Here is a 12372-nt window from a genome sequence, read left to right on the forward strand (position 1 = left end):
ACAATCCATACATCAATTTTTATCAGACATATTTGTACATATCAAGATTAACTTTTAAAAAGAACATCCTTACTGTACATACTTTAGCTCCTTTTTTCTACTTAATATTGTGGTGTAAGCACTTTCTTGTGTCAAAATCATAAACTCAAAACCTAGCTCAAATTTCCTTCTTTTTTCTTAAGATGTACAATTTTCAATAAAGTGTGAAGATAAATAGATACAAACATTTATTAAATGCTAAAAAAAGAGAAAAATGTTTAAATAAAAAATAAAGCAACAGGTATGGGTATATAGTTACATTTTACAACAATTCTACAGGCATTTTAATTACAAATGGCTTGCATTTGTTGTTATTCAAGTATTTTATATTCGTCTTTTCTTTTTTTATTACCCATTTGCTTTCTTTTTTTTTAACATTTTATTAGGGACTCATACAACTCTTATCACAATCCATATATTGTATATATGTATATAGCAATTGTATATAGCACATCTGTACATTCTTTGCCCTAATCATTTTCAAAGCATTTGCTCTCCACTTAAGCCCTTTGCATCAAGTCCTCTTTTTGCCCCCTCCCTCCCTGCTCCCCCCTCCCTCATGAGCCCTTGATCATTTATAGATTATTATTTTGTCATATCTTGCCCTGTCTGATGTCTCCCTTCACCCCCTTTTCTGTTGTCCATCCCCCAGGGAGGAGGTCACATGTAGATCCTTGTAATTGGTTCCCTCTTCCCAACCCACTCACCCTCTACCCTCCCAGTATCGCCCCTCACACCCCTGGTCCTGAAGGGATCATCCACCCTGGATTCCCTGTGCCTCCAGCTCCTATCTGCATCAGTGTACATCCTCTGCTCTATCCAGACTTGCAAGGTAGAATTCGGATCATGGTAGTTGGGGGTGGGGGAGGCCGGGAACGGAAGCATTTAGGAATTGGAGGAAAGCTGTATTCTTTATCTGTGCTACATCGCACCCTGACTGACTCATCTCCTCCTCTAGACGCCTCTGTGAGTGGCCGACAAATGGGCTTAGGGTCTCCACTCTGCACTTCCCCTTCATTCACTATGGTAAGATTTTTTTTTTCTGATGATGCCTTATACCTGATCCCTTCGACACCTCATGATCGCACAGGCTGGTGTGCTTCTTCCATGAGGGCTTTGTTGCTTCTGAGCTATATGGCCGCTTGTTCACCTTCAAGCCTGTAAGACGCCAGACACTATCTCTTTTGATAGCCGGGCACCATCAGCTTTCTTCGACACATTCTCTTATGCACCCGTTTGTCCTCAACAATCGTATCATGGAGGTGTGCACCCAATAATATGATTTTTTTGTTCTTTGATGGCTGATAACCGATCCCTTTGGAATCTTGTGATCACACAGCCTGGCATGTTCTTCCATGTGGGCTTTGTTGCTTCTGAACTAGATGGCCACTTGTTCATTTTCAAGCCTTAAGACCCCAGATGCTATCTCTTTTGATAGCCAGGCACCATCAGCATTCTTCACCACATTTGCTTGTTCATCCGCTTTGGCTTCAGCGGTTTGTGTCAGGAGGGTGAGCATTATAGAAGGCCAATTTAATAGAAGAACGTATTCATGCATTGAGGGAGTGCTTGAGTAGAGGCCCAAGGTCCTTCTGTCACCTTAATATGAAACCTATAAATATAGGCGCCTAGATCTATTTCCCCATCCTCATATATATTTGCATATGTACATGTCTTTGTCTAGACCTCTATAAATGCCCTTTGACTCCTAGTTCTTTCCTCTATTTCCCTTGACTTTCCTCCTGCCCCACTATCATGCTGCGTCCCCACCTGGGTTACAGCTATACCTCTTCGTTACCTTACCCTTGATCATTCCCTACCAGGCCTGCCACTCCCACCTCACCACCAATTTGGATCCCTTGTTGTTCCCTTGTCCCTGTGTTTGTTAACACCACTTCCTTACCCCCACCTCCCCTTATCCCAAGTTCCCCCGGAACTGTCAGTCCATTGTTTTTCCTCCAGATAGTTCATCCAGCCTATTTTATTTAGACAGACCTGTGGAGATAATAACATGCACAGAAACAAGACAGAGGAAAACCAAGCAACAGTATACAACAAAACAACAACAACAAACCACTGACAAAAAACAAAACAAAACACATCAAGAAAGAAAAGCTTGTCATTAGTTCAAGGATTGTTTGTTGGCCTTTAGGAGTGTTTTCCAGTCCAGTCTGTTGGGGCACCATGCCCTGGCCCCAAAGTCCACTTTTAGGATTCCCTGGGGACATTGCTGCCCCATTCCATGCTGTTCCGCTGCACTCCCCCAGTGCTTTAAGGCCATAAATCTTTACGGCAGCAGAGAAACCCCTTCTTTCTCGGTTGTGGGGAGGGTGTATGAACTGTCAGTCCACCTTGATATCAGCAGTCCAATGCTTACCAACTGCCATCAGGACCAATGACTGCCTTAGTTATTATCTGGGCTAAATAGCTCCAATTCTTTCCTTCCTTCCTTCCTTCCTTTTTTTCTACCGTTTCCATAATGGTCTTTTTATTTGTCACTTATACTTGTACCAGAGATAAAGCACTATAGAAAGATTTTCTTCTGGTGGAGCTATTTCCATATAAAACATAAAATGACCTGCTTGCAGTTCTTCCCATAGTGTGTCCATCCCAACTCTAGATCTAGATAGAGGCTTAATCACAGATGAAGGGTGCCTTACTGGTAACAGATGTAATTTTCAAGATCCAACTACGGACACAAGCTGGCACCTTCAGATTTGTTAACATAGCTAGGAAAACAGAGACATACAGCAGAAAACAAAAACAAAACCAATGAAAAGCTCTAAACTCAAATCGACCACACACACAACACACACACACACACACACTACCGGGAAGTTTGGCACAACAAGGGGACTGAGGTGGAAGGTTTCCAGCCCCAGTCCTGAGCCATCATAGGAAAGATGAGTAGCACGAGCAGATACGATGCTAGCCCAAGCTGTCAAAGTCTCTCCAGCTTGCCCTGTCATCAAAAGGCCACACCAGCTACAGACCTTGGAAACATGGAGTTTCGGTCTTCTTGCTATGTTTTTAAAAGACCGTCTGAAGGAACCCTGCTATCATTTCTCTGGGTCATCATGATGTGTTCTTTTGTACACTCAATCCTTTTATTTGACAGACAATGTTCTGAGCGATGCTGAGAAGGCACTTGCCCTCTAGAGGAGCTAGGTGGGTGTGTTTAATGATAGGTATTTGCACATCTTATCTAGTTCCTGGACTGTGTTCCAAATACTTGGGATTTCTGAAAATGTTGTTGCCATTAGTTGCCATCAATTAAGCTTTCATCGTGTTGACCAACAGAAAAGAGCCTTTGCCAGGCCTGTGCCGTATTCCTGATCATTGGGATGGGTGAGACTGTTTGTGACCATGGCATCAGCCCATCTCATTGAGAGCTTTCTCCATGGTAACCACTATGACGACCTTCTCTCGTGATTGGTCTTTCCTGGATAATGTTCTCTTGTGATTCACTGGGCTTGAGTGAGGTCAGAAGTGGATGGGTAGGCCTTTCTTCCTTACTCTGTCTTGGTCTGAAAGCTCCCAGACTAAACCTGTCCATGATAGGTGACCATGAGGGTATGTTAAAATACCAGAGGCTTAGCTGCCAGCATCATACAACATCCAAGCCACTGTAACTAAACTGACAGGTGATGGTTGGAAATACTTCCTACTTGTAAGTGTGCTGTGAGGATGGTTGGTGGCACAGTGGTGAAGCACTGGCTGCTAACTGGAGATCAGTGGTGCGACCCACCAGCCACTCCATAGGAGAAAGATGCAGAGTCTGTTTCTAGAAAGGTTTACAGCCTTGGAAACCCCAAGGAGCAGTTCTGTTCTGTCTGATAGCGTCACTGCCAGACAAAATCACCTCAATAGCAATGGGTTTTTAAAATGTGTCATCACAAATTTCAATCATGAATCTTCCAATTTCACTAGCAATCGGAGGTTGAAATGATAATTTTCAAACTCAGTTTTATAAGCTCTTGTCTCTGTGCTCTGCCGCCTATTTCTGCAAGTGAAAGGAAAAGATCCTTTGCCCCCCCCCTTTTTTTCGTGTAAGGCTCCCCAAATACTGAAGTACTACTTGGACAAATTATCCACCTGAACTTTGTTTTCCAAGGGAAGTCCAGGAGAGAAACATTTCTAAGGCACAAGAATAAGACTTTCAAGACAGCAATTGTTTTTCCTTTATAATCTTACCCTTGATCGTATACCAAAAAAACACATGGACGTGCATACTGAGATACACAAGAACGCTCTATGTGACTTGGAAGGACATGAAGGCATGCTTGAGATGGCTGGACTGACATTCCCTGGACTTCTCTCTCTCTTCCCCAAACCTGCACATCTAACCATTCCAGCTCCAATTTTTCAGTCACCACCCAATCAATCGCATGTCTCACTTTAGGACCAGACAAAAATTTTCAATTAAAGTGGTTCTCCTAAGTCCATAGATGTCTCTCTAGCTGCTCCCTGGCAGAGAGGACACAGCTAAGAACAGCACACACTTAAAACATATTGGCATCATTCATGTGTCTGTTGCATTCCACCCACACCCCTTTCTTTACTAAAAAAAATCTCTAGAGTTAACCTATTTGAAACTAACCACTGGGAGCTGGCCTCCTGTCTAAAGGCTTAGCTGTAAGTAAACAATCTTAAGTGGGTAGAAAACAAAAACAGACCTTGGTTGGTTTTTTAAAAAATCATTTTATTGTGGGCTCATATAGCTCTTATCACAATCCATACATACATCAATTGTGTAAAGCACATTTTTAAATTCATTGCCCTCATCATTCTCAAAACATTTGCTCTCCACTTAAGCTCCTGACATCAGCTCCTCAGTTTTCTCCCTCCCTCTCTGCCCCCCCACCTCATGAGCACTTGATACATCATCAATTATTATTTTGTCATATCTTACACTGTCCGACGTCTCCCTTCACCCACTTTTCTATTGTCCACCCCTCAGGGAAGAGGTTATGTTTAGGTCCATGTAATCGGTTCCCCCTCTCTACCCCACCCTCCCTCCACCATCCTGGTATTGCCACTCTCACCACGGGTCGTGAAGGGATCATCTGTCCTGGATTTCCAGTTCCTATCTGTACCAGTGTACATCCTCTGGTCTAGCCATATTTGTAAGGTAGATTTGGGATCATGATAGTGGTTGAAGGAAGGGAAGCATTTGGGAACTAGAGGAAAGTTGTATGTTTCATCATTGCTACACTGTACCCTGACTGGCTCATCTCCCTGAGACCCTTCCTTAAGTGGATGTCTAGTTCCCTACAGATGGGCTTTGGGTCCCCACCCACTCCACACACCCCCTCATTCACAATGATATGATTTTTTGTTTTTTGATGCCTGATACCTCCTCCCTTCAACACCTCAAGATCCCACAAGCTGGTGTGCTTCCATGTTTGCTTTGTTGCTTCTGAGCTACATGGTCGCTTGTGTTTATCTTCAAGCCTTTATTAAGGCCCCAGATGCTCTATCTTTTGATAGCCGGGCACCATCAGTTTTCTTCACCACATTTGCTTATGCACCCACTTTGGAAGACCTTGTTTTTTATCACACTGTTCAAAGAAATCCTTTTGTGAGTGAAGTTTACTAGGTGAGACAATGGAAGTAGTTGAGCGTGGAGTATGGACTTTGCTCTTAAAGCAGAGGGTGTTAGTCTGCTTGTGCTAGCCTCCTTCAGATGGGAGCATGGTCAGGGTATGACTCACCTCTCAGAGCATTTTGCAAGTTGACCTTTGGGTCTAGAATAGTCCGTTGGAACAAGATAGGTTCCGTGTTGTTAGGGACACCAGGTTAGTGTCCCTAACAACAACACAGCCACAGAGCAAGACCTACGTGGCTCACAGCAACAGAGTAAGCCCTACGTGGCCCTGCACCATGCACACATCTGTTTGTATGGCTGAGCCCTAGACTGCAGCTAATGTGTCAATCCATCTCACTGAGACTCTTCCCCTTTTTAGCTGACCCTTTACTTTACCAAGCATGATGTCCTTCTTCAGGGACTCGTCCCTCCTGGTAACACTCCAAAGTATCTCAGAAAAAGTTTTTCTATGCCTGATCTTTGATCATTAGTCCTCAGTACCTCCAATCTGTTTTTAAGATGGTCTCCAAATTCAGGTGGAATATACTTAAGGATAATACTTTGGTTATCATGGACTTTCACTTACCTCTCTAGAGGAGCAAAGTGGGTATGCGTAATAATAGCTATTTGCACATCTTATCTAGTTCCTGGACTGTGTTCCAAATACTTGGGATTTCTGAAAATGTTGCTGCTGTTAGTTGCCATCAAGTAAGCTTTGATCTGTGACCACTGAGAGGCCACAGAGAGACACATCCCAGCACTGAGATGCTTACAACGCCACTGGACCCAAAGACTTTCTACCCACTGGTTTGTGATTATCCTGCATTTGGCTTCATTGCATGTGTTTCATGAGTTTGAAGGGGACTTTATAGATTGGTATTGGACATGTGGGCTAATATCAAACTTATGGTCTTGGACTAGACTGTGTTGGGATGTTTTCTCAATGCTCAATTGCTCTTGTATATAAATATCTTTCTTATAAACATATGTGTGTCCATGGATTTGTTTCTCTAGTCTACCAGAATAATACAAGCCCTGATGACCAACAGAAAAGAGCCTTTCCCAGTCCTGTGCCGTATGCATGATCATTGGGATGGGTGAGACTGTTTGTGACCATGGCATCAGCCCATCTCATTGAGGGCTTCCCTCCATGGTGACTAATATGACTTCCTTCTCTCGTGATTGGTCTTTCCTGGATAATGTTCTCTTGTGATTCACTGGGCTTGAGTGAGGTCAGAAGTGGATGGGTAGGCCTTTCTTCCTTACTCTGTCTTGGTCTGAAAGCTCCCAGACTAAACCTGTCCATGATAGGTGACCATGAGGGTATGTTAAAATACCAGAGGCTTAGCTGCCAGCATCATACAATATCCAAGCCACTGTAACTAAACTGACAGGTGATGGTTGGAAATACTTCCTACTTGTAAGTGTGCTGTGAGGATGGTTGGTGGCACAGTGGTGAAGCACTGGCTGCTAACTGGAGATCAGTGGTGCGAACCCACCAGCCACTCCATAGGAGAAAGATGCAGAGTCTGTTTCTAGAAAGGTTTACAGCCTTGGAAACCCCAAGGAGCAGTTCTGTTCTGTCTGACAGCGTCACTGCCAGACAAAATCACCTCAATAGCAATGGGTTTTTAAAATGTGTCATTGCAAAATTCAATCATGAATCTTCCAATTTCACTACCAATCAGAGGTTGAAATGATAGTTTCTTTTTTAGTTCAAGGATAGTTTGTTGGCCTTTAAGAGTGTTTTCCAGTCCACTTTGTTGGGCCACCACACTCTTGCCCAAAAATCCACCTTCAGCATTCCCTGGGGACCTCACTGCTCCATTCCCTTGCTGTTCTGTTGCACCCCCTTAGTGTTTTGCCTCAGTGTGGCGGTATCAGATAGGGCTCAATTCCCACACTGTGTCTCCAGTGTTGTCCCCCGTAGGGCTTTGGGTCAGTGCGGGATGCCAGGTTTCATATTGGGGCCAGCCATGTGGTCCTCTCTGTGGACTGGCTGCTCTAATTGGGATCAAGGCTGGTGGGCCAGGATGTGCTCCACTGTCTCCTCCTCCCCCTTCATCTGCTCCCATGTGCTCAGATCAGATAAGTCCCTCTCTTGGAGCTGCAGATTCAATGCTGTCTTTTGAAATAAATTCTTCTGGGGGGAGTGGCAGGTGTCCACTTAATAGTTAGGATTGGAGCTGAAATGATCATTTCTAACTCAATGTTATAAGCTCTTATCTCTGAGTTCCGTCATGTATTTCTGCAATTCAAAGGAAAATATCATCCCCCCCGCCTTTTTTTTTTCTTGTGAGGCTCCCCAAATACTGAAGTACTACTTGGACAAAATGTTCATCTGAAATTTGTTTTCTCAGGGAAGTCTAGGAGAGAAACATTTCTAAGGCACAAGAATAAGACTTTCAAGACAGCAATTGTTTTTCCTTTATAATCTTACCCTTGATCGTATACCAAAAAAATACATGGACGTGCATACTGAGATACACAAGAACGCTCTATGTGACTTGGAAGGACATGAAGGCAAGCTTGAGATGGCTGGACTGACATTCCCTGGACTTCTCTCTCTCTTCCCCAAACCTGCACATCTAACCATTCCAGCCCCAATTTTTCAGTCACCACCCAATCAATCACATGTCTCACTTTAGGACCAGACAAAAATTGTCAATTAAAGTGGTTCTCCTAAGTCCATAGACGTCTCTCTAGCTGCTCCCTGGCAGAGAGGACACAGCTAAGAACAGCACAATCTTAAAACATATTGGCATCATTCATGTGTCTATTGCATTCCACCCACACCCCTTTCTTTACTTAAAAAAAAAAATCTCTAGAGTTAACCTATTGGATACTAACCACTGGGAGCTGGCCTCCTGTCTAAAGGTTTAGCTGTAAGTAAACAATCTTAAGGGGGTAGAAAACTAAAACAAAGACCTTGTTTTTGATCAGACTGTTCAAAGAAATCCTTTTGTGGGGGAAAGTTCACTAGGTGAGACAATGGAGTAGTTGAGCGCGGAGTATGGACTTTTTTCTTAAAGCAGAGCGTGTTAGTTTGCTTGTGCGAGTCTCCTTCAGAGCATTTTGCAAGTTGATCTTTGGGTCTAGAATAGTCCATTGAAACAAAAAAGGTTCCATGTGGTTCGGAGACACAAGGTTGGTTCTGGCTCACAGCAGCAGAGGAAACCCTAATTGGGCCTGCACCATTCACACATCTGTTTGTATGGCTGAGCCCCAGACTGCAGCTAATGTGTCAATCCATCTCACTGAGACTCTTCCCCTTTTTAGCTGACCCTTTACTTTACCAAGCATGATGTCCTTCTTCAGGGACTCGTCCCTCCTGGTAACACTCCAAAGTATCTCAGAAAAAGTTTTTCTATGCCTGATCTTTGATCATTAGTCCTCAGTACCTCCAATCTGTTTTTAAGATGGTCTCCAAATTCAGGGGGATATACTCAAGGTTCTACTTTGCTTTCCATGGACTTTCGCTTACCCTTCTAAAGGAGTTAAGTGGGTGTGTTTAATGATAGGTATTTGCACATCTTATCTAGTTCCTGGACTGTGTTCCAAATACTTGGGATTTCTGAAAATGTTGTTGCCATTAGTTGCCATCAATTAAGCTTTCATCGTGTTGACCAACAGAAAAGAGCCTTTGCCAGGCCTGTGCCGTATTCCTGATCATTGGGATGGGTGAGACTGTTTGTGACCATGGCATCAGCCCATCTCATTGAGAGCTTTCTCCATGGTAACCACTATGACGACCTTCTCTCGTGATTGGTCTTTCCTGGATAATGTTCTCTTGTGATTCACTGGGCTTGAGTGAGGTCAGAAGTGGATGGGTAGGCCTTTCTTCCTTACTCTGTCTTGGTCTGAAAGCTCCCAGACTAAACCTGTCCATGATAGGTGACCATGAGGGTATGTTAAAATACCAGAGGCTTAGCTGCCATCATCATACAACATCCAAGCCACTGTAACTAAACTGACAGGTGATGTTTGGAAATACTTCCTACTTGTAAGTGTGCTGTGAGGATGGTTGGTGGCACAGTGGTGAAGCACTGGCTGCTAACTGGAGATCAGTGGTGCGAACCCACCAGTCACTCCATAGGAGAAAGATGCAGAGTCTGTTTCTAGAAAGGTTTACAGCCTTGGAAACCCCAAGGAGCAGTTCTGTTCTGTCTGACAGCGTCACTGCCAGACAAATCACCTCAATAGCAATGGGTTTTTTAAATGTGTCATTACAAAATTCAATCATGAATCTTCCAATTTCACTAGCAATCGGAGGTTGAAATGATAATTTTCAAACTCAGTTTTATAAGCTCTTGTCTCTGTGCTCTGCCGCCTATTTCTGCAAGTGAAAGGAAAAGATCCTTTGCCCCACTTTTTTTTATAAGGCTCCCCAAATACTGAAGTACTACTTGGACAAAATATCCACCTGAACTTTGTTTTCCAAGGGAAGTCCAGGAGAGAAACATTTCTAAGGCACAAGAATAAGACTTTCAAGACAGCAATTGTTTTTCCTTTATAATCTTACCCTTGATCGTATACCAAAAAAATACATGGACGTGCATACTGAGATACACAAGAACGCTCTATGTGACTTGGAAGGACATGAAGGCAAGCTTGAGATGGCTGGACTGACATTCCCTGGACTTCTCTCTCTCTTCCCCAAACCTGCACATCTAACCATTCCAGCCTCAATTTTTCAGTCACCACCCAATCAATCACATGTCTCACTTTAGGACCAGACAAAAATTGTCAATTAAAGTGGTTCTCCTAAGTCCATAGACGTCTCTCTAGCTGCTCCCTGGCAGAGAGGACACAGCTAAGAAAAGCAGAAACATAAAACATATTGGCATCATTCATGTGTCTATTGCATTCCACCCACACCCCTTTCTTTACTAAAAAAAAAAAAAAACTCTAGTTAACCTATTGGATACTAACCACTGGGAGCTGGCCTCCTGTCTAAAGGTTTAGCTGTAAGTAAACAATCTTAAGGGGGTAGAAAACTAAAACAAAGACCTTGTTTTTGATCAGACTGTTCAAAGAAATCCTTTTGTGAGTGAAGTTTACTAGGTGAGACAATGGAAGTAGTTGAGCATGGAGTATGGACTTTGCTCTTAAAGCAGAGGGTGTTAGTCTGCTTGTGCTAGCCTCCTTCAGAGGGGAGCCTGGTCAGGGCATGACTCACCTCTCAGAGCATTTTGCAAGTTGACCTTTGGGTCTAGAATAGTCCATTGGAACAAAATAGGTTCCGTGTTGTTAGGGGACACCAGGTTGGTTCTGGCTCACAGCAACAGAGTAAACCCTACATGGCCCTGCACCATTCACACGTCTGTTTGCATCGTTGAGCCCGAGAAGGCAGCTAATGTGTCAATCCATCTCACTGAGACTCTTCCCCTTTTTAGCTGACCCTGTACTTTACCAAGCATGATGTCCTTCTTCAGGGACTCGTCCCTCCTGGTAACACTCCAAAGTATCTCAGAAAAAGTCTTTTTATGCCTGATCTTTGATCATTAGTCCTTAATACCGCCAAATCTATTTTTAAGATGGTCTCCAAATTCAGGTGGGATATACTCAAGTTTCTTCTTTGGTTTTCATGGACTTATTTTAATTTTTTTGACCTTTAACTTCAAATTATATATGAGCAATGAATGGTTTGTTCCAGTCAACCCTTGAATTTGTTCTGTTTGATCATTTGGGGCTTCTCTATCATCTGTTTACATTGATGCAGCTATCTGAATTCTTTTGTGTTCCATCGTAGGAAGCCAACATATGTAGTTGATATTTGTGTTGTTGAAAAAGGTATTTGCATACTTACTTGGCAGGGGAGATACCATGATCACGAAGGTGGTTTTCCCAGGGCGAGGCTTATCCATTGCACTCTGGATGTGCTGACCCCTGCGATTTCCCCAAATGTGGGAAACTCGACTGCATAATTTGTGGTAGTGGGGGACTGCGTTCGCGCTCTCCCCTGAAAAAAAAAAGAAAAAGAAAAAGGTATTTGCAACTAACAAACTACAAGCTTTTCTTTCTTGCTGTGTTTTGTTCTTTGTCAGTGGTTTGTTGTTTTGTTTTATAATTTTGCTTGGTTTTTCTCTGTCTTGTTTTTGTGCACATTATTATCTCCGCAGATCTGTCTAAATGAGATAGGCTAGATGGACAATCTGGAGGAGAAAACAACGGGACTGCCAGTTCTGGGGGGGGGGGGGGCATGGAAAAGTGGGAGGTGGGGGTGGAAGGAAGTGGTGTTAACAAACCCAGGGACAAGGGAACAACACGTGATTCAAATTGGTGGTGAGGTGGGTGTGGGAGGCCTGGTAGGGCATGATCAAGGATAATGTAATGAAGAGGTATTGCTGAAACCCAGGTGGGGTTGAGCATGATAGTGGGACAGAAGGAAAGTCAAGGGAAATAGAGGAAAGAGCTAGGAGGCAAAGGGCATTTATAGAGATCTAGATAAAGACATGTATATATGCAAATATATTTATATATGAGGATGGGGAAATAGATCTATGTGCCTATATTTATAGGTTTAGTATTAAGGTAGTAGAAGGACATTGAGCCTCCACTGAAGTACTTCCTCAATGCAAAAACAATTTATTCTATTAAATTGGCATTCTATGATGCTCACCTTCCCAACACAATCACTGAAGACAAAGCGGGTGAATAAGCAAATGTGGTGAAGAAAGCTGATGGTGCCTGGCTATCAAAAGATATAGCATCTGGGGTCTTAAAGGCTTGAAGGTAAACAAGCG

At 43.2% G+C, this 12372-nt stretch overlaps 1 non-coding gene and 1 pseudogene across 1 annotated transcript; one reads left to right on the top strand and one right to left on the bottom strand.

The window, feature by feature from the left end:
• Nucleotides 1-2929: 2929 nt before the first annotated feature.
• Nucleotides 2930-3047, bottom strand: LOC142437717 (small nucleolar RNA SNORA44; annotated as a pseudogene).
• Nucleotides 3048-11427: 8380 nt separating this feature from the next.
• Nucleotides 11428-11591, top strand: LOC142438186 (U1 spliceosomal RNA). The gene has a single exon (XR_012782613.1). It is a non-coding gene; the product is annotated as a U1 spliceosomal RNA (small nuclear RNA).
• Nucleotides 11592-12372: the final 781 nt, after the last annotated feature.

Source organism: Tenrec ecaudatus, chromosome 1 (genome assembly GCF_050624435.1).
Source record: "Tenrec ecaudatus isolate mTenEca1 chromosome 1, mTenEca1.hap1, whole genome shotgun sequence".
Taxonomy (NCBI): Eukaryota; Metazoa; Chordata; class Mammalia; order Afrosoricida; family Tenrecidae; genus Tenrec; species Tenrec ecaudatus.